We start from the raw sequence: 23,533 nt of genomic DNA on the forward strand, positions 1-23,533 counted from the left end.
ATTCAGAACTTTCTTTTTGTGCCATGACAGATCACAGAATCACAGAACATACAGAGTTGGAAGGGAGCCCCAAGGGTCATCCAGTCACTCTCCTGGCCCTGCACAGCACCACCTCAAAGAGTCACAACAGGTGCCCAAGAGCTTTGTCCAAACTCTTCTTGAGCTCTGTCAGGCTGGTTCTGTGACCACTTCGCTGGGGAGCTGTTCCAGTGCCCACCCATCCTCTGGGTGAAGAATCTTGTCCTAATATCCACCCTAAACCTCCCCTGACACAGCTTCAGGCCTTTCCCTTGGGTCCTGTCACTGGGCACCACAGAGCAGAGATCAGTGCCTGCCCCTCCTGTTCCCCTCACAAGGAAGCTGTAACTGCACTGAGGTCTGCCCTCAGTCTCCTCTGGGCTGAACAGACCCAGTGACCTCAGCTGCTCCTCACACAGCTTCCCCTCAAGGCCCTTCACCATCTTTGTTGCCCTCTTTTGAACACTCTAAGAGCTTTATATCCTTCTTACATAGTGGCACCCAAAATTGCACCCAATGTTCAAGGTGAGGTCACACCAGTGCAAAGCAGAATGGGACAATCACCTCCCTTGAACTGCTGGTGATGCTTTATGTCTGCCTTGAGTCTTCCAAATTTAAATTTAAGCATATCCATCATGAAAACAGAGCCTCTTGAACATCTGCATATCTACCTACCCACTGCCAAAGAACTGCTAGTTTTGTCTTAATGTCAAGAAACCTCTGACACAGAACTGCTAGTTTTGTCTTAATGTCAAGAAACCTATCTTGCAGGCTTTTTTCACAAATAATATTTCAAGATTATTGACCATTCTTAGCACCCTCTCTCATTTCCATAACTCCCTTTGGAAATGTTATGTCAAAACTGGATGATCGTGGTACTAACCCTTCTTCAAGTTGTGAACAATCAGAGTGATCAGTCTCCTTTTCACACATTTCCTATACATCTACCTATTTTCCACTAAATTTTCCATAATTATTTTATCTGGATAAAATCAAGGCCTTTATACTGCCCTTTTCCCCCTGATTGCATCTCCAGCTTGTCAAGATAATGTGGAATGCTATTCCTGTCCTTGGGTGTGCCTGGACATGGCCAAGCTTGTGATCAGTGTTAATTATTCCATCATACAGCCAATCCATGGAGACCCTAAGTACTTGAGGGCCTGGCTAGTAAGTTTGACCACTGAGGTCCCAATGACAGGGCTATTGTGCATTTTGCAGTGTTTTCTGTCCTTCTTTCTAGAAAACTGCAGTTGCAGAGCAATTGACAAGTCAAAGGAGAATTAAACCTTATGTGCTGCTTTTTCTCCCTCTGGTGAACTGGTTTTCACCATCTGCCATGAGTTTGGTTTCCAGGTGGCACCTACCTCCCTAGACTAAAGCATCCTTCCTCTGTTCATGGAGCTAGGAACTTCCACAAGTGAAAGTCATTTTAAATAAGCCACTGGGACTCCAGGGAGTCAATACAGTGCAATACTAGGCATTGCAGGCACTTTCTAACAGCTTTCAGCACACACACTTCTGTTAGGAGATCCTATCAGAGAAGTTTGAGGCTGCTTCCCAGTTTACCTCAGTCCCTGCTTTTGTGGTTTTTACCAGGTCTGAAAGAGTTAAAAGCAGCCTTCCTGCTTAGAGTAGTATATGGGAGATAAGATTTCAACATACACCATTTTACAATGAACTTTGATAATTTTTTTTTATGTATGATGGCATGATACAGCTCTCCAATTGCAGGGAAATAGATTGAAGGTCCTTTTCAGTCCTGTGTTCCTTATCATGTTGGTAAATCTTTTATAGCACAGACAATCGGGCTTGAACATGCAGAGACCAGGATTCTGCTCAGAGGCATTGTCCACGATTTTCAGCAATATTATCTATATTTTAGTTAAGATAAATAAACATATTTAGTAAGACAAAAGCACCTTTTACCTTTCCCAACACCTAGTGCAAACATTTAAATGTTATTTTGTAACATCTTACATTCCAGGTCATGTTTGGAGATTAAAAAATGGAGATTGGAACAGAGGAAATTATTAACTTCATTTATCACACTTGTTTGCTGATGCATAACTCTGGTGGGAATCAATAAAAGTTTATGCACTCACACACACAGCTTCAAGCTCAGCCAGCTGGGCTGAAATAGGGATTAAGAAAGCTGTCTTTCTCTTACATTTCTATGCTCAGGAAATATTTATTTGCCCTTACATTTGAATTAGTAAAGTCAAACCCAGGTATTTTCACTGTCAAGTTTGTGAAGTCACATTGTGATTTTCAGATTTCCTGACCAACTGCAGTCACTGCCAGAGCATTGGACCTATGGTAGCTGAGACTTACAAAAATCAAGAGTCTTTATTAAATTGTTCATCTATTTTCTGAAAATAGTCATATATAGATTTAATGCACAAATATTAGTACTTGTGTTCCACATTAAAGACCTGGCAACAGAATCTGCAGATATAACTTTTTCTTTGAGGAATAACTTTTGGAGGTGCTGGCACAGGCATGAAAATGAGTGCCATGATCCTAACAAGCTGCTGCAAAATTCTCTATGATTTAAGGAGGGGATTAAGATATAGAACCCAAGTACCACTAGAGTAGTATCAGGCTTGAGAAATTAGGGTGTAATCACACTGATATGAAAATGGCTGAAAAACTGTCCTATTTGGATACCCTGTTATGCATGGTCACTGCCTGGTTATCCCTTTATAGGTGCTTTTGGGGAAAGGATACAGTCTAGATGCCAACGTGTCCCTGACATTCTTAGAATGAGACTTTCAAAAGTCTAAAACAAAGTTCAATTTGATCTCAGTTAAAATGACACCTATTGAACACCACTGAAATGTGGAACTGCTCCTGTATCTGCTCATCTGTTGCTAAGAAATGTTTCACAATTTAGCAATCCTAATTTTAATCCTCCTTTTCTGAAATCCAAGCTTTTAAAAAGCACTATGAGTAAAGGCACAAAACATTCCCTCTTTTCTATGGCTACATGTTAATGAAGATTTCTTATTGCATATAAAAATAGGACCAAAATAGACTTTAGAAGATTTTAAAATAATTTTCAGTTATCAAAATCTTGCAGGATTTGGTTTTTAGGGAAATGTAATTACCTTTACAAAATGCTAAGTAATCTGATAAACTTTTAAAAGCATTTATATTTTATTTAATTATATTTTATTATTTATATTTTATTTTATAATCTGTAAAAGTTTTGGACATTTGGGGTAAATAGTTCAGTAAACACAGTACACAATCATCTTTCATGTAGCATCAAAATGTATGTTTTCATTTAAACATTAAAAAGCCTATTTTGCTGTTGTAACTGCATTTTTAAGATATAGCAACAAGAAGGTAAATACATTTTGTACAATTCTGTAATAATTCAGAAATACCACGTGACAAAAGCATAGAAAAAGTTGTAAAGCATAGCAAGGATGTGCTCTGTGTACTTTGGGTTATTAAAAACTGTTATTAAATTTTATTATCCTTATTACTTCCAGTTATTGCAGTATTGTGCTGCTTAAATATCTTTGATTACCCCGTTTCATTTCTAAGAGAAGTGTCTGCAAAGCAAATAGATCCATTTTTTATTTTTGTTGTTGTCCTAATCAATTTTCCTGTGCCTACAATGGAATGGGCTTCAAACCACGATGATAAGTATTGCTGGTGTTTTGAAACCAGTTCTTTACATTTTTATTTTAAAGTCCCTGTCAGACAGGTGTTTAAGCCACATTTTCCTTTTCTTGCTGCTGCTTAGAGATTCAGTTAATTCTCTCTTCCATTTGAGTATGCATCCCACCCAAATACTCTTCTGTTCAGCTTGAACCAGATAGAATGTACATTCTTTATGAGAAAAAATGAATGAGTAGATGAACTGGAACTATTTTGAAGCACACACAGAATTTGAGATTAGAGATTCAAAGAGTCACAGATGGCTCACAAATTCATTGCTTTATAATCCTGTAAGGGGCTGTCAGAGAAGTGTTCTGCCTCACTGTCTACATCCTTCCAAGGCCCTCCTTCATATCACATTTGATTAATTTATAATTTTGCATATATTTATCCTCATGGCTCTGCTGTGAGCAAGGCACGCCAGGTAGCTGCAAGTGAGATCTTAAATGTCATAGTGCAAAGTGTCAAGGCATTGATTGGGAAGAGCCCTCTGCTATGCACTAAGCTAATATTCATCTTCAGAAGCAACACTCTGTGCTGCTAAAGGCTCTGTCTTTGCCCTGCCTTCTCCTGTGTTCCTCACTACCTATTCCAGCAACTTTACCCTGTACCACTCCCAGGAGGATGAGCTTCATTCTGTTTGTCACCACTAATGCAAATGAAAGAAATAACATTTTAATGCAAATGCTACACGAGAAGCTGGAGATAAAGTCACATGTGTCAGAAGCAGCAGCAGAACAGCTTGAACAAAACAGACTATTGACTTTCATGTGTTTTCCTCTCTTGGTTTCAACAGGGTCTTCCTGTAAAAACAATACAACTTTAATGAGTTTCCTTTCCTAAGTACTCTGTTAATATCTCTAATTTTACTTCATTGATGGTGGTGGAATAACATGCATGTTTCTGTAGGATCAGGGTTTGAAATTTGCTAAATATGTTACAACAAGTGCAGAATGTCAGTTAGGTAAGGCATATATAAAGTGATACTGATTCATCAGGGGTGTATTTTGTTTCACTTTATCTTCTAGAGTGGAAAAAGAAAAAAAAAAGAAAGGAGGGGGCAGGATATTACAGAGGAATAAAAGACAGAATTCTGAAGAGGGTGCTGTGCCAGAACTGGGTGGGTAGCACAATCCACACATCAATGTTTGATCTTGTCATATTTGTCTAAATATTATGAGTGATCATTTCTGAAATATCCATTATTAGCATACTTTAAGCAATACTATACCATGGATTATCAAAGACAGTTGCTTTTTGCTGAGGTCAATTTATAGTGTATAATTTCCTCCACATATCTCTCACTCTGACTTTTATCTCTTACCACAAAAGTAAGAAAGACAAATATGCTTTGAAGAGACTGCAATTCACCCCATTTTGATTAAAATATGCTTCCAGTTTTGTGGTTCCTGTTCACGCAAAACACACACTTGGAAAAAATACCACTCACTTACACATCCTGAAATGAAGACAGGATTTTTTTGGTTAGGTAACAGATATTATGCAAGAAATGAAACTGAAATAGTATCATTCTATTGATGCACCTTTTTCTGCCAATATGTTGAGGTTACTATATGAGAAGCATGCAAGAAGGCCTGTTTGCTCTTCAGATGGACTCAAACAGGTATGATGTGTGTTACTGGAAAATTCTGTTGTTTAATTGGTTTCCTCTCTACATCTTCAAAAAAAAAAAGTCAACAGTTCTTTATGTGAACCTCTTTTAAACCTTGTAGGTTAGAACAATAGGTATGGCAATGAAAGTCAAATAGCTGAACCTGCATGAAAATATAGAAATAATTGCATATTACTGTATGAAATTACTGTTGCATACAGTAATATAAAACTAAATAATAATATTAATTAATTAATTAATTAATTAATACATTTCTAATTTTAAAAATACAGAAGAGACTGTTGAATTTCCTGTAAACTGTGGGTATGTGTCTGGTGGTTCTTCCAGGGCAGGCAATGGAGAGACTTTTTATGCCAGCTTATCTTATGGAAAAATATTCAGGCAAACACAGCGGATCCACAAGGGCACCATCCATTTTCTTGGCTTTCAGGTTGCATGAACTGAGCCAGAAACATTTGGAAAAAATAAAAAACAAAAAAGCTTCACTTATTCTGTAATTATATTTTCCTTTCCATTACAAATTTAGAGATTAAATTTTCATTCATGTGGGGTTTAAAAAAAAGTACTGCAGGAAACCTGATGGGAATGAAAATAGACCATGGTGTTTCACAACTAGTCCTGACACCACACTGAATTACTGTGGCATCCCAGAGTGTAAACATGAGAGCAAGAAATATTTAAAAATGAAACAACATTCAGATCCTTCTGTGTTTGTTTTATTTTGAATCAGTCATTTGCTTTACATGTGAATTTAGAGCATTTTTATTGTTAAGACTGGATTTATTCATATGAATCACTAAAATGTAGTTTGACAAAGTCCAGTTACAATGCATAGAAGAAAGGACTTAGGTTTGGCTTCTACTAAGGATAGAGCACTTCTACTTCTCTGTGGCCTGTAGTGCTTCTTGTCATACCTTTTCCTTGTCTCTTATTCTCACTTTTTCCTGCTCTCTCCAGTTTTGTTTTTCCAGCTGACTTTTCACATTTTTCTTTTCAGCCTCTCATTCAACCTCCCTAATGCTACAGTTCTCAGCCTGGTGGAGTGGGATCATGTAAAAGTCTCTGCTAAAACTCTCCTCAGCACCATTGATTGTTTATTGATCTTTGTGCATGCTGCAAATCATTCTCAGCCAGGGGTAGAAAATTGAGACTCTATCACTGGGGCATGTGATGCTGAAGATTTAGAGTCTGCTGATTGACAAATTAGAGGCTTCTACTTTTCCTTTTAGCTATAAGAAAATATAAGAATTTGTCATAAAAAATACAACTAAAGGTAGGTGGTAAAATTAAACTGCTGGACTCCAAATTTCTTATTTCATGTGGGTTGGGGGAAAGTGAAAATGAGGAAATAAAAAAAATGATTTTTTTTTTTTTAAATCCTGGACATTAATGTCCTAAATCTTACTCATGAAAAATTTTATTTCAAGAAATTTTTTAGCTGTATGTGAAGGCTTTGCATACAAACAAATGCAGCATGCTAAAGTGAAATTGAAATGCAAGTGCTCCTACCAAGTACCATCTGTTGCATGAAGTTGTTCCAGACACCCTTAAAAATGCCTTCTGGTCTCTGTTCTCAATCATTCCTGTGACTACTTACTAATCTGTATGCTGTTTCTAACTCACTTTTACATATTTCCTAAATACTGAGGGGGCAGGGGGGATTTTTAAAATTTAAATAATAAATGAAATTAAGGGACTGATTTCTGCTGTTCATTACACATGCTGATATGTCAATACAGAAATCTCAATTACCATGGGTCAGTTTCTTTCCCAGGAAAGAAATGGCAAGCCTGGAGCTTGGTAGATGCCACATTGTCACAACAGAGCAGTAAGGGGTTTCCCAAATGCCTATGTTTGGTTTGCATTGTTTGTGTTATGTTAGCCAGCTGCTCTTACTTTCCACACAATTGCCTTACAATACTTAAAAGTAGAGAGTATGTGCTGGATTTAAAAAAAATCATGTTTCCAAATATTAAATATGACCCTTCAGTTATTTTTTTCACAAATTGTGGACTAAATGTAAATGAAGAGGATCCCTTTAAACTGCCCTTGAAATTTTAAGAGTTGTCATTACTCTTCAGGAACATATTGAAGAACAGCAATTCAGACATATGGCAAAATAGCTGTCTACTTTCCAAAAGCATCTCTTTATAAATATTTGTGAGAACTGCAATAGCCTTTAAAGTGCTTTAGAGAGCAATAGATGGAAAAATTGAACAGCTTGTCATTCATCAGTGGCCTGGACTGTGTTTTATATGGCAAAGTAATCACAATTTGTAGCAAGGCTACCATTAGCTGTAAACTGTAACAGCAACGATAAGGCAAATACTGTTAATTTAACTGACTCTTTTTCAGCTTTCTCATCAGTCTTTTTTCCCCAAATCCTCCCTGTGTGTTCTGACTTCTTCCTACATAAATCTCTGTTCAAACCTGCCAACAACTCATGTCTTATTTTATGTTCCATCCTAAATCACTCTTTTCTGATCAACAGTTTTTTTGTGTGTATGAAATTATTCTGTTTGTGAAACTGTTGGAGGTCCTGTCCCTGTTCTGACTCAGGATGCAAAAATTAATTTAGCTCTTTTAACTCCTGGGGAGAAAAAGACCATTCCCCTCACTGTCCCACCCAGTGATTGCTGTCCTATCCAGTCATCACAGTGCAAGCTCATATGTGGGGAAATGCTCACTGAATTCATTATAACTATTGTTCATTGGGAGTCCTCACTCAAATTCACATCCATATGTGCTCATGTGTCCTGCAACCAAAAAATTATACAGGATTTACCTTTTGTTTTCTCAGTTTCTGATAAAGAAAAAGAGTACCTTTTTACTTTTATGGTAAAATCCTACTTATGAAAGAAGTGGTTCCATTTAAATCGGAATTTAAAAGAAAAAAAAAAGAGAATTGGTTTCTACAGTTGCATCTATGTTCTCATGAATGTCAATAAGCAGGAATGCTACTCTGTGGGGCATCACTTCTCCAGTCAGAACATTTGCACAGCCGGTGGTTAAGGCTCTACCATCACTGCTGGGTTTTATCAAGAAAGAAGTGAACAATTGCCCTGCTCACTGAAAAGGCCCCCAGACCCTGCCAGCTCCCAAATCATGTCTTGTCACTCTGTGAGACCATGCCTGGGCCAGAGCTGTGCCAGGGAATGTGCTAACATTTGAACAGCTTGCACCATCACGGGACAGCATGCAGGTCCGGGCTCTGGTCACGTTTCGTTTACTTGGACAGACGTAGTCTTTGTCCCCTCTTCAACAAAGGACACCCTGACACTGAAATCATTACCAGCTGGGCTGGGGGAACTAGGATCATTACACAAACATTCCAGCATTGGGATGAGTGAAGTACAAGGAAAAGAACATAGATATTTATCTAGGGAGTTAGTGGTACACCCGGTTCTGGGCATGGACACAGATCACCCTCTGAGATGGGCTGTAGATGTTGCTGCTGAGGAGAAGATGGTCATTTGTGAAATTATCTGAATCAACAACAGAAAGTATGATCCTGGCACTGTGGCAGGTTATAGCTGAGGTCTGGCAAGAGTGGCAGATGGTTTAGGACTAGGGAGAGGGCTAGGGCAAGGGAGATGTCATAAGGCACAACCACAGATTAATGAAAGCAAATTCAGAAACAAACAGAAATCATAGTGCTTCCTCAAGTTCACAGGATTAAAACTCTCAATGAAGGGGAAGAGGGAGGTAAAATTATCTGGAAAAGGAAAATTCAGCTAACAAAAAATTCCCTTTGAGTACTACAAAAGAAAAATTTCTCAAACTTAGTCTTTCTTTTGCACACTTATTTATATGCATAATTATTTATAATTACCCACCTAGCCAGTACAGGTACCACTGAAGAGTAGGAGGGAACAGAGGCTGTGGTGTAGTCATTTTTGCCCTTTGGAGGATACATCCTCAGAATCTCCTCTAGAAAGTGGATTGACTGTAATGTGGGTAGATGGTAGATGGTGTGATAGAAAATGCACTAAAATAATTTAGGAAATATCTAGGTCAAATTTCCTGATAGAAAAGCAAACTGAGATTCAATTCAAAGTTTCATACATATTCCTAACCTAATAGTGCCTTCTTAATAAAAACAATGAGTACACGTCTCTGACAGTGAATTCCTCTGTTCTTCATCTCTATGAAGTTTTTCACCCTAGCCCACTGACAACGATAATCTTTTTCTATCCTTATTACAAGCCTGTAGAAAGTACATTGCTCTTAGAAGCTTATTTTTCTAATAATTTGATCCTGTCAATATATTCACTGATTTGCTGTACTATTGTTTATGACTGTATTTCAAGTTTCTGTTTGATTCTCCAAGAAAATTAAAATATTCTGTCAGTCTTTACAGTTCAATTCTTAGATTACTCAGGTGATACATGCTTTAGCCTTCAATTAAAATGCAAGAGCTGAAAGGTATGTACCATACCTTGACCTTCCTTTTATAGCACTCCAGCTACATGACTGCACACCCCATTGTGCCATTCCTTTTTCTGTAACTGATCAGGATGACAGGCTGCAGAAAAGGACGGCCCCATTACATCCCTGACCCTGAATGAGGTAAAAGATCTGTCCAAAAATTTTTAGCCATTGCAAATCAAAAAGATTTGTAGAGACATGATGGGGACTCAGGAGCCAGAATCCCTTGTGCCCCATTGGTGATCCTGGGCAGACCACTTGGATGCAGAGGTCCAGACCAAGAGGTGCTTCACATGCCTGTGTGTAGGAGCATGAGCAAATGGGGTTCATGAGAGAATGAGTTTGAAGGGCTAAAATCAGCTCCTTTGACATTTTGTGGAAGAAATCACCTTCTCCTTTCTTGAGTTTTATTACATTTGTAAATTACATCCTGCAGTGCAGTGCCACAAGAGCACTCACTAGCTGCTGCTGAGCACCTCAGTGGTGCTGCCACCCCAGCTCAGGAGTCAGTATCTGCTGCAGATGTCAGAGCCCATGAGATGCCACACCTGAGCACACTATCTCAGACAAGCTGGGGAGTGTCTCTCCAGACTCTGGTAAGGCTAATTACTTTAGCTGCTCTATCTTGTTGATGTGGCTACCCTGCTTTTTACTCCAGAGCAGACTTCAAAGCTCTCTTAGGTGAATCACATACCTGGCAGAGACAAATAGAAGGAGCACAGGCATGTTTGTAAGGGAAGAAACACAGTCTGACTCAATACATTGTGTTTTCAGAAAAAACCCTGACATTGTTCTGTAAAAATATGAAAAGTAATGAAATTTATTGAAGAATGAAATTACAATTAAATGAAAGTCCAGTCTTAGCTTCTGTCTGTGTCTAGAGCTTTAATGCCCTTATAGATTCTTAGAATTATAGAATATGCTGAGTTGAAAGGGACCCAGCAGGATCACTGAGCCAAATCCTGGACCAGTGCAAGACACCCCAAGAGTCACACCATGGGCCCTGAGAGTATTGTCTAAATGTTTCTTGAACTCTGTAAAGCTTAGTGCTCTGACCATATCCCTGGAGAGCCTGTTCCAATGCCCAACCACCCTCTGGGTGAAAAATCTTTTCCTAATATCCAACCTAAACCTCTCCAATTCAGTTTCAAGCCATTTCCTCAAGTCACTGGTCACCATAGAAAAGAGATCTGTACCTGTCTCTCCTCTTCCCCTTGTGAGAATGTTAAAGAACACAGTGAAGTCTCCCCTCAGTCTCCTCTTTTCCAGGCTCAAGGAACCAAGTGACCTCAGCTGCTCCTCATAAGCCTTCCCCTCAAGGCCCTTCATCATACTCATGGTTGTTCTTCAGACATTCTCTAGTTGCTTAATGTCTTTTTTACATTGAGTACATAGAGCCAACAAAGATATCATGCTCCCAGCACTTGAGGCGAGGCTGAGTGCAGAGCAGAGCAGGACAATCCCTTCCCTTGGGATTGTGGCAATGCTGTGCCTGATGCTCCCCAGGACAGGGTTGGCCCTCCTGGCTGCCAGGGCACTGCTGGCTCATGTTCAACTTGCCATTGACCCGGAGCCCAGGTCCCTTTCTGTGGCGCTGCTCTCCAGTTCCTCATTCCCCAGTCTATACACACAACCTGGGTTGCCCTATCACTCGTGCAGAATCTGGCACTTGCCCTTGTTAAACTCACACTAACTGTGTGATAGAGAGAACCCTTCCCTGGCCAAAGTTCTGATATGGCATTCATTAGCCCTTGTCCAGCTGTGGTTATACATTCATTCCACTTCTGTGCCTCCTTTCTGCACATTACTGGTTACTGATGTACTTCCAGTAGCATATTTGCATTCTTTCTTGTTCAGGGAGACAGTGGAGAAATTTAGTTTTTCTTATCCAAGACAGCTTTGTATAAAATGCAGCCACATCTTGGGGTCTTGGTTGTGCCCTGCCAAAAAGAAACTTTCTGTCTTTGGACATTTCTTGGATTAAGAACGTGGTGGGAGGCAACTGATCCTGGGAATGGACTGCCCTCTCGTGGAAAGCAGTATGCATATTCAAAATATAAGATTTCAACTGCTACAAAAAATTACATAAAAATCGAAGGGAAAAAAATAATCCATTATAAATTAAAATAAACTGACATTCTAATAATTAGCCAATGAGATAGTTTGTTCCCCGCTTTCAGTATGCTCTGTATTTCAGTGCATTCTACAATAAAAACAGATGAAGCATCCATTTAAAACACCCCCTTCTCTGTGCAGCTGAATCTCTCACCTATTTCTAGCTCTCATAAAGTCTGTATTTGTTCTGGGTCCTTTGTGCTCTCAGCCTTTTTCACTGATCTATATTATTAATGGCCATACTTCCCGTTTTTTCTCAGGGACTCCCATAGGCTGTGAAGACATCAAGCTAAATTATGGGAGTTGTTCTCCATTGGCAGGCTGTGGCTGTGAATGCCTTTTAGACAGCAGTATGTGGCTTTGGTAGCCTCCATCCCCTAGAACGTTTAGTATGTGGCTTTGGTAGTCCCCATCCTCTAGAACTTACCTAACAGTCATCACAGCAACTGCCAAGCATGAGGATTATTTTCCCCTCCAGATGCTATGCAGGCTAAATAAAATAGTCAGCAAAGAAGCCTTCTGTTTCAGGAGTTTCTTATACTTGGCAATTGGCACTAGATGTGATTTTTTCAGGGTCTGATTTGGTGCAAATGGAAGGGACTCTTCCTTCAGTTTTGTGTATGGCAAATTCAGAACTGTTCCTGAGTCTCAGCACTGGAGGACACAAGATCCAGTAATATATGGGGTGTCCATATGGGGTGTCAAAGACACCAGTCACACATGGGGTGTCCATATGGGGTGTCAAAGATGCCAGTAACACATGAGGTGTCAAAGACTTCTCCATTGGGCAGGTTGAGGCAAGTCTTCAGCATTGTTGTTGACAACCAATTACAGTGCAAAGCAAAAATGGTATCAGATCCTCAGTACCCACCTTGTCTCAGTCTGTACACATCAGAGGTAGGATTTAACTACCCAAAAAGAAAATGTTAGGGTCATTTAGAAATCTTCAGGTTCTTGCCCGCAAAAAAGTTACAGGATGTGAAGGAGATCCAGTTCTTTCTCAAGTGACAGCTGGAGCCTCATGAGAATTCCCTAGGGAGTCTAAAATAGTAATAGGTACTTTGCTTTAAAAAGTCATATCCCAGCTTATGGAAATAATTTATATCACAGTGAGGCTGTGAAAAGTTGTCCCATTATCGGTTAGGATACATAAATAGGTTTTACTTCTTCATCATTTAAGACATGCAATAGAGGAAAAGAAAACAAAGAAGCTATAATGCATTTAATTCTTTGCCATGCAAATCAAAACTTGGTATAGTTATTTTAATATTTTGTTTTGCACTGGCACATTAATTCTTCAGTGCCTCATTGCAATGACAGTTGTCCCTGTGTACAAACAATACCACTCCTGGAATGCACCACAAGGAGCATTGCTTTTTTTTCTGAGAACATAATGAAGGATCATCTTTAAGAAGAAGAATGACAAGCTGTCTAGAAATGTCAATATGCCCAAAAAAACATCTGCACTCATAGCCCCAGGAGTAATTTTCACCCTGTGTTTAAGTAACTACTACTCTGGACTAGATTCAAATATCCAATGCACAAGACTTTCATCCTCTTGATCTTCTTGGAGAACACACAATACTTGGAAATATTTTTTTAACTTTTCACTGAGTGGTGAATTTTGCTGTTTGTAACATTACTTTTTTAATGCATTTTTTGTTAATTTCTCTGTAGAGTCAACAAAGATATCAAAATCCAGCCTGACTCCATTTTAATTCTTCAGCATCTGCTTTTTAAATTCCAATGGCCAAATTTTATTGCTTACAATGACATGTTTGGATAGAAGTGCACTATTTCATTGCAGTCCTAAAGCCAGGTTAGCTGTACAATATTATCAGTTAAGAAGTTGCTGCCTTTTATCCACTGTCCTCATTTGCTACTTCTGCTTCAGTTCAGTAGAGCTGAAAAAGCTTTTGAGCAAACTCCTTCGTTATTTCCCACATTGCATATTTTGTACAGATGAAAAAGAGCAATTGAATGGCTATTCCCTAAAAATATGTATAGGGGTTATTTACTGTAATAAATGCACATTTGTAGACTAAAAAGGCATAGGACAGGTGTTATTACCTAGTAAGTTTTCAAAGAAAATAAAAACCTAACACGTGTTAACATCTTAGCAAGAGCTAAGCAGATGTTATGTATCAGAGAGAACACTAGTGCAACAGTTCACTTTATAACTGAACACAAACTTGCAGTTTTTACCATTAAAGATTCCACTTTACACATGTAATATGCATTAGAGGGTATACTCAGGAGACTTTCATTATCTTATTTGACTGGATAATACTGTACTTTCAGCACTCCTATTATTAGAAGAGTAACAGTAGTTCAACAGGAATTTTGCAAGTGTCTTGACTTCATTAGCTCAAAAAGATGTAAGACTAAAAGTTCTTTCATTACTTGACTTACAAAGCTTTCAAACTCAAAGCATTAAGGCATTACAAAATTAATTATCTATATTACTCCCCTAAAAATATCACTGTTCTTTCATCTTAATTACTATGCACTTAATGTCTATGGTTTCACTCATGCTGTGCTTAACAACCTTACATGTACGTAACAGAAACTGGTAAAACTTTTAACTAGGTCTTTCAAAAACTTGCCTTGTTTCTATGCTGATTTTACCTCCCATTTTTACTAAAAGACTTATTCTAAGTAACAAAGACGAACAGTGCATAAATAGTCATTTTACTTCTCATATGAAAATCCTATAAAATGGGGAGCTTGAGAGAGAGAGGGATAAAAACCCAAACAACTCAAATAAATAAAAACTACTTTGAAAACCAGAAGAATTTGATAAAGGATGATTTACTTACCCAGGCAGTTTTTATTATCAGTATTTACAATTCAGTAGACAATTAGATTAGTTTAAGACTACTAATCTGATTTGGGTTTCTGTAATTTTTTTTTCACTCTGTTTGGTCTTCAGGGATGGTGCACTTTGTTATGATAGCCAACATACTTCTCTGTTATGTACTGGTTTAGAAGACATAGGTTGCATAACTTTATAGTTTTTGATCTATAGTCAGAAATATCTTGCATGTCAGGTAAGATATTAAGGATTTTATACCTTCCTCGTAAAACCTTTCTCCATAGTAGGGGTACAGATACTATACCATCAGTAACTAGTTTATTATTAATTATTAAACTCATTTGCTAAATTCTCAATCTCACCCTTGCCTGTGAACTGAGTTTTCTAGTTTATCATGGTTTTAAATCTGAAATATACAAATATTTTTAATAATAATTTTCAGAAGTTGGTGGTGGCTTTTAACATAATCAAGATTTTTTTAAAAAATTAACTGATTTGTTTCAACCAACTATTGTACAAGAGTCAAAAAATTGTTCAAAATTCTGGCTTGCTCTTAAACAGAAATATTTTTCAACCAGATGTTCTTGTTTAAAAAATTTTGTGTTAAATCCAGTCAGCAGTTTGGTGTCCTGTGTGTGAGAACCCTTGCATAAGGGAGAAAATAAGAATCTGTTACAAGTCCTGCTTTTCTTAGAGGAATAATGAAAAAAAAATTAAACAACATTTCAATATTTCTAGATCATCTGTAATTCCAGGATCATATAAAACATATTGATCTCTGCATATTTATTATAAAATGGAATTGGTTATCTAGGTTATATTTTAGTATTCTGATTAAGCCTGTACAAAAAGACTTCCTTCAAAGTAAATAGTAAGCTCTTGCAGTGTGTGTGAACCAACCTGCTCTGTCTCACCCCTGTGCATCTCTTGATTCTCCTGCTACTTGTTTTATTGGCCCAACCTATTTTTACAGCTGGCATGGCTGTAAAAATTAGATGAGCTTTAAGGCCCAAGGAAGGACTTGTGTGCACAAAACTTGACTTATTTTTTCAACTGTAATAGTGAATGTAAGAGAAAAATACTAAGTCCACCTATAAATCTTGTCTTGCCCGTGTTCTTAGACCACCATTACAGCATGAACAAGCAAATAAAGTCTTTTCTACCTTGATTTGCAAGGGGTGGAGCCCTGAGAATCAAAGGATTCTCATTCTCAAAATGATTCCCACATCTTCAGAAGGTAACTGAACAGACAGACTTTTTCCACCTTAATTGTTATCATGCAGTTAAGGTGACAAAAATACCCCAAAATAGATTTAGTTATGGAAGAGTTCACAGCAATACAGGTGCTGGCTGTGCCCTGCCCAGCATAAGCTGCACTTATATATATGTTCTTTAGTCCTCAAGCCCTGTTTTTATGGATGTTTTTACTGATGCTGGGTATCTAAGCTTTCTAAAGATGATCTGGTCATAGCTTATCTATGCCTTTTTGCTTAAGATGTACATATATAAATTGCTAATCTGACCACTAAAAGTGTGCACCATAAAAGTAGATGAAAAAGCCTGGTTTTGCTCTGTGTGAGGAACAATTTGTTGAACAAGCCACAAAGCTGAGCTGTTGAATTTTAAATAGTGTTCTGATCCAACTGCACACTCTGCCAGACATATTATCACAGCAATACCAAACACCCTTGACTGTGAACAAAAGTATAGATGCTGCTTTAGTAGCAACCTTCTTTTCTCTTTTCTTCTAGCAGTAGGCAAGGTTGCTGAAAGAAAAGATATTTTTCAAACATAAGCAACAGTTTATCTCCCTGTGAAAAGCGTGATAAAAGCTAATATGCTTCCTGGAAGGATTCCCAAGATGGACAGCTAAATTAATTTCTGGTTCTCCAGATCAAGTGGGCTTGTTTTGCATTGTTAATGTGAAGCCTGGCTGCAGAATAGAAATCACATTTGCACAATGTCTCTGAACATCAAGGCCTCTTTCCCAGGGTACCTAAGTATGCATTGAATTTGCAAATGTGAGGCTAAATTTTAAAAAGGCATTTGCAAGTCCCAAAATCTGCAAGTTTTGCAGATGGTTGAGAGGTTGCACTTCTTTATCATTTACTGAGCACTCTGTCCCTGGATGTGTTCTCACACATGGAGGTTTGATTGCAGGGGAAGAGGAAAAGAAAACATTTTCTGTAACTGTCCCAAGGGACATCTTCTGGACTTGTCCTACCTCTACATAGGTAGGTATCTCCTCACTCTCACAACAGGCAGCCAGTTTAGATCCTTTTTTACACAAATACCTCCTCTGGTGTCTCTAGCCAAGAAGCAACAGAGCTAAAGACTGGATTGTTTCAGTCTCTGCTGTTAAAAAAAAGCACAGTGTCTCAAGGAACAAATCTGCATCATCTCACAGTCTGAAACTCCAGAAGCAGGGGAGAAGCAAGAGGAGAACCCGGGCAACAGCTGCACAGAGGACAGAGGATTGTGGTGCTAAGAAGCTGTTTGGTAACTCATCAGGGAAGAACGTGGCATGACCTTACGTCAGAAGAGGGAAGAGTACAAAAATAGTTCATTACAGCATGGAATGGCCAGCATGGCCTAATAAAAAGGGCAGTGGCTTCTGCTGTAGGAATTTAATGTCAAATAAAGTTGTTTCCAAGGAAAACAAGACTGCTATTGAAAGGAACTATATCCAAAAGCATGTATTCTAGGGGGGTTTTAAAGGTGAAATAGTTTCAGCTCTTGTGATTTCCTAAAAACTTATCCTGTACATGAAAGATACTACTATTTTATTTTTCTAGAAAACCCAGTTGCCAACAACACAAACTAAGTTTCAGATTTGCTGGAGAGCAGAAGCCATAGACATCAGACAACCCTTCACACCTTAGTTACAATTGGACAAACAGTATATTGTCTTTGTTTTGCCAGACAACATTACCTGTGAACTCATTTGACTGCTGGCAATTGATTTTAATTCAACGTATGTTGTATATCAAACTGCACTTGTTTGGTATTTACTTTATGCTGGTGACTCTCAGTCACTGACAAGTGACCTATGACAGCATATGCAGCTGATCACTACCATGTCTGTCAGGGAGAAAGGAGAGGTTTGGGTGGGAAGTGTGCTTCTCAGATGAGAAGGAACAAGATTTCCCTCACAGGGAAGCTTAATTTAGGACAGAAAAACTGCAATATAACCTGAGAAATATGAAGAAAACAAGGCAAAGGTAGAGCTATGTAGCCTATACAAAGTGCATGTAAAATATTGTCCAGCATTGAAGCTTGTTTTGTTCTTATGGGCAGTTTTGACATTTACTTGAAACCAAATAAAACACGTACTAATAGATATCATAGCAGATTTTTATCTCTTTGCCCAGTGAAATGTCTCCACAAAATGAGTAAGTTCTTCCCGAGGGCTGTAAGAGGCAATTGCGCCAGTTTTCCCTGTGCCACTCCAGATCCCAGCACAGCACCATTCAGGAAAAGTCACAGTAGACGTAAGCACAGAAAAAATCAGGGAAAAAGGTCCTTGTTCATGATGCATTTGTGCAAGCAAAGATAAGAGGCAGTCAGGTGTTCTGAACTTTCAGTTTCTCTGCTGAATGAAACTGCATTTGCAGATTTTTCTCTACAGAAATGCCTCTGACCTTGGACTCTTTCCCGCAGAGCTGAATGGCAGATCAGTCTAGGGAGAAGTGCAGAGGATGGCATGGGCACTAGATGGACAGAAATGAGCTCCTGTTTCCTCAGTTCCCTGTCCTGTAGCTGTCAGGTACCACGAGCCCTGGCTGTCCCTGCCCAGGCACACAGGGCTCCCCCATGCTCCAGGACATGGAGTGCTGCAGCAGGGCTGCTCTCCAGGTCCCCATAGCCCTGACCAGCCCTGGACCCCTCAAAGCCAGGCCCCTCAGGGATGTGCCAAATGTCCAGTGCTGGGGCTGCCCTGGTGACCCCCAGCTGCTGCTCCTATCTAGAGGTGGGGCAGGCCCATAGGGAGTTCCTTAGGGAGCAAAACTGTTTTCTCCATGGTCCTTGCAGCAGGAAAGGGTTTGTAAAGCCTTGCTGTTTGATTCCCTGCTCCTACCCTGGTTGTCTCCAGCCAGTGATCCCTGCAGCAGGGAGGGTGCAGGAGCCAAAGCATAGGAAGTGCCTGCCTGGCTCAGGCAGCTCCCCAGCACAGCCTTCTCCTGGCTGGCTGTGCAGGCACCTTCACGCTCTGCAGGAGCTGCCACACTCCCTGCCTGAGAACAGGTCACAGCAGGGCTAGGAGACCTGCTTCTGTAAAGTCATCCTGGGCCAGGCTTTTTAGGAACTAAATTTCTGGAAGTGAGCCCTTAGCCCAAGGTTTACTGTCTGCCAGGAGGGGATTTATCATCTAACATGTCAGAGCACCACCAGGTCTCTGGCGTTGTCTGTGGCTACTACAAAGATGTTTGAGGACCACTTGAAGGAGAAGGATAGACAAGAAAAACACAGTAAACATCAGAGATGCAGCCCTGGCAGCCCTTCTTGCACTGCTTGTGTGAAAGCTTTGCTGGGATAAGGAACAGCATGGCTGGTACAACTGAAGCACAAGTGAAGAGTCTCGGGCCAAATGTCACAGGAGCGGCCATAAGGCTGTGGCTCTGTAGGGGGCTATGAGACACTCTGAGCAGTCAGCACAATAATGTCAGCTCAGATACTTGTTATCAAACAGCTTTTTGAGGCACTACCATCATATCCCTGCTTGTTTTAGCAGTGCTGATATTTATCATTAATATGGAATTAATATTAATAATTTACATGAATATTAAATATGTGTATTATTTATGTGTGGTTTACTTGAAGTATTCTGAATATGCTTCAAACTTAGTATTGCATCCAGTTGTCTGAATGCATTTCAAAAGAACCAGCCATTATATTTGCTATATTATGTAAACCTAACCCATCCATGCAGAGGAACTAGTAGAAACTATGAGGCGTGTACTATTCTGGATTGTACTATTATTTTTTTTGCAATTCTGCTATTTGATGCCTTGTTAATTTCCCACATGCTGTAAGATATGAAAGAACTATACTAAGGCAAAACCCTTTAGGTTAGACATAGGAAAATCTTAACAGTAAGGATAGTTGCTAGTTGCTTTCCTGAGAAGGGTGTCCTGGGAGGGTTTTAACCTGGGGTTAAAAGCAGCAGTCAGGAAGGATATTATAGAGTTGATTCTGTTTGAAGGAAGGGAGACTGATTAGGTGGCTTCTGGGGCTCATTTCTTCTTCAGTTGGTATAGGAAAGGGCCCAAACTTGGGCGTATAGACTACATTTCAAATTAAAGATTCAGTTGTTGGTATTCACATGCAGGGGAAGAAAATACAAGAACAAACAATTGCCGGAGGAAATGAGCTCTAGGCCTGCACCTCAAACCTTCCTCAAAGGTAAAAAGCTACAGCAATGTTCAGTTTTGAAAGGAGTTTTGCTTGGACAGCAGCTGCTTATGTGGATAAGGGACAAGGGCATCATTCCTCTGAGTACACTCCATGAGAATACTCAGTCCTTTGGGTGGGTCTCATTCATTTACCAATATGTTAGGGCCATATAAACTAAAGTATCAGTCTCTAATTTAGTAAGGTCATGTTAGTCAAGATGTTTTCCTAAAGTATTTTATTATCTGATAATGCTACTATCCAGCTATTCCAAGTGAAGAGCTTTCAGCAGTGCTGGGAGCAGACTGGTAATGCCTGTGGTGCTGAGAAGCTGGGTGTATGAGAGCCTGAGGCAGGAAAGCAGCTGCTGGGTGAGAGCCAGAGCCCAGTCTGGTGGATGCCAGCAGGACACAGTCTCCCTCCTCAGCTGCAGAACTGGCAGAGGCCAGGAATCAGGCCTAAACAAGTCTGACTTGCATCCCTCATCATAGCTGGGGGGCACCCCAGCTGAAAACAACAGAGCTGTCAAGGTGAGGTAACTCCAGAAGTTTCAATTATGTTGTGAAAAGCAGGGGCAAACCAATTGTGCTTCGTGTGCCCCTGGGGCAGAGGAAGCTGTCACTTGAGTGAAATGATGTTGCTTGTAGGCTCATACTGGAGATGTCTTGAGAAAGGAGATTGCTGTCTGTTCCCAGAGTGATTTGGAAAAGATTTTTCTTTCTTTGACGCAAGTTATTCTGATCAGTCAGTCTTCCTGGAGCAAGGATTCAGTGTGCTGTACTTTTCCCAAAGGAAACCAAAGTGCTCTTTGAGTGACCCACAGACCCAGAGCACAGAGCTGCAGCCTGCCAGCTGAGCAGGGCATGTAGATATAACCAAGGCAGGAAATGGGCACAGTGCTGTGGCAATGCGAGCATTTCAAGAATCACAGAATATTCTGAGTTGGAAGGGACTCACAAGGTTCATCAAGCCCAACTCTTAAGTGAATGGGTCTGGAGTTCTGGAAATGTGATTCTTCTCTTCATGTCTGTAAGCTGAGTGTATCAGTGGAGAAGGAAGACAGAAGGTGCAAAAGCCATTCAACAGAGAAAGAAGCATTATTGGTAATGGCTTATGGAGAGTTGTCTATAGGTGTGCTGAGGAATTGTTTAGGTGTGACAAATCAAATTCACAGAATGAGAAGAAAAAGGCAATAAAAAAGACTATTGAGTTCAACCATCATGGTGTAAGAACATGTACAGATCTAAAATGGTCTGTCAGATGTTTATCAAACCTGTTTCTGAAGTTTCTAGTCATGAAGATCCGAAAACCTCCCCAGGCAAAGTTTCAGGTCTTCCCTGAGCCTCCCTTTCTCCCAGCTAAACACCCCCAGTTCCCTCAGTCACTCCTCACAGGAGTTATGTCCCAGACCCTTCACCAGCTCCATTGCCCTCCTCTGGACTTGTTCCAGGGCCCCAATGTCCTTCTTGCAGTGAAGGGCCCACAGCTGGACACAGCACTTGAGGTGTGACCTCACAGGGCCAAGTACAGGATGATGAAAACTTACACAAGGCCTGTCTAAAAGCCCTGTGATCCCACTGACAGCATTGAGTGAATCAGTGGTTGGAAGTAGCACCGTGATTAAATAACAAATCCTCTGCTCAGCTCTTACAGAAAACACACACTCCAAGCCAGTGCAGCAGAGCTGCATGATGTTCTCTAGCAAAAGAATAGAATGAGCAAGTGTGTACAAATCTTTCTTTCTCCAAGCTGAAAGCCAAAAGAACGTATTTTATAATTTGATACTGGACATTCAAATCCTTTTTTTTTTAATGTTTTCATTATTGTTCAGCTCTATCTGTGTTTTTCCAAATTAATTTTAAGAACATTATGCTGAACTTATTCTCACTTAATCTTACTTATTTGTTTTATCAACATTTATTTTTCTTTTCAATCTAGTAATTTCTTGTCCTTCTAATTTTCCTAATTTTCATTAAATCTGTGCTATTTTCTCACAAAATTGTGGGCTTTTCTCTGCTCCAAAGAGACTCTATTTTTCATTGCATCATAACCTTTATTATGTTTTTGAGTACCTTTCAATGATAATATTACATTTGGCTTTTTTCCTGTCATTCTTTCTCATTCTGTTTTTAATCTATTTCACACTTGCATGCTGTCTTTCCTACACAGAGTATTGCATTGAGAAAATAAAGCTTTTGAACCTATTTATGTAAGTTCAAACCAATCAATTTGAAACCTGTTATATTAAGGTAGGAAGGAAAAGGGGAAAATGAGAAAGAAAAGCAAAGCATATTTGTGAACAACAAATTTCCTTATAAGCTTTGAGCTACAATATGAGCTAGTTTGTGGACAAATATCACCTGACAACGTATCCTGAGTGTGGTCTGACACTTTTTCCATGCTGGGGATTTGATGTCACTCACTTTTTCCAAAAGCTATCGTCTGCTGCACCCCTCTGGACATTGTCAGCACAGCACGTTCTCCAGAAAATCTCACACAGCCTGAAGTGGGATTGCAGAATAGTTTTCATCAGCAAAGATGTGATTTTATTTGTTGTTATTAGAACATGGGCATAAAAATCTCTCTGCTTTTGATTGTTCTAAGATTTAAATTAACTCCAAGACAAAAGACATTTCCATGCTACTTGCTAGCAGATCTAGAGTGGTTTCAGACTTCTGCATCTGTAATCTATGGTATTTGCAACCTGAGGACAGAGCAGTAGTGCTGTCAATGACAGAAACAGCGAGGCTTGGCTTCCCGTAGTTCTTATCCCTGCTCATCACGTCCCACTGCATCTCTTGGTAACCCCACTTCTCTGCTGTATTAAACTGGGGAATCAGGTCCTGCATGCCCTTCTACCCACCTCCCCCAAATGGTCCCCTAGTCCTGCTTCCTCCCATTCATGTCCCCATAATGGCTCTGTGAGCAGCTCCTGGCTTCCATGAGGGCAGCCTGTCTCTCCCACAGCCATGTGGCCCTGGGATTCACCTATGCATGTGCTGACATGCTGCTTGGAGGGTACAGAGTGGCTGGCTGGCCAAGCAGAAATCAGTGGTGATTGCTTCCACCATGAGGGTCTTCAGAGAAATTTTGGGTTCTTTTCTCTGTTCAACCACTGATTTTCTGAAGCCTTGTAGGATCATCCCTGTAGGAATATCCTTCTGTCAGATGTGACACATGTTGAATGATATGCTCAAACCCTGACTGTGTAGGTTGGGATGTAGATGAGCTGTGGATATGTTGGCATATAGACACAGCTCAGCAGAAAACAGTTAGGACCAAAGACTTGCTCTCCTGCTAGTGTCACTCCTGCCTGTTCTCACTACAGGTTACACATTGGCTGAGAGCCCTCTGCAGTGTGACAAAGCTCAGGCAAAAAGCCCATTAAAAGGCCACTTCCCTACTGCCTCCTCAGCAGCCCAGGGTGCATGTCCCACCCATGCCCTGGAGCCATTTACCTTTTG

This window comes from Agelaius phoeniceus, chromosome 3 (genome assembly GCF_051311805.1).
Source record: "Agelaius phoeniceus isolate bAgePho1 chromosome 3, bAgePho1.hap1, whole genome shotgun sequence".
Taxonomy (NCBI): domain Eukaryota; kingdom Metazoa; phylum Chordata; class Aves; order Passeriformes; family Icteridae; genus Agelaius; species Agelaius phoeniceus.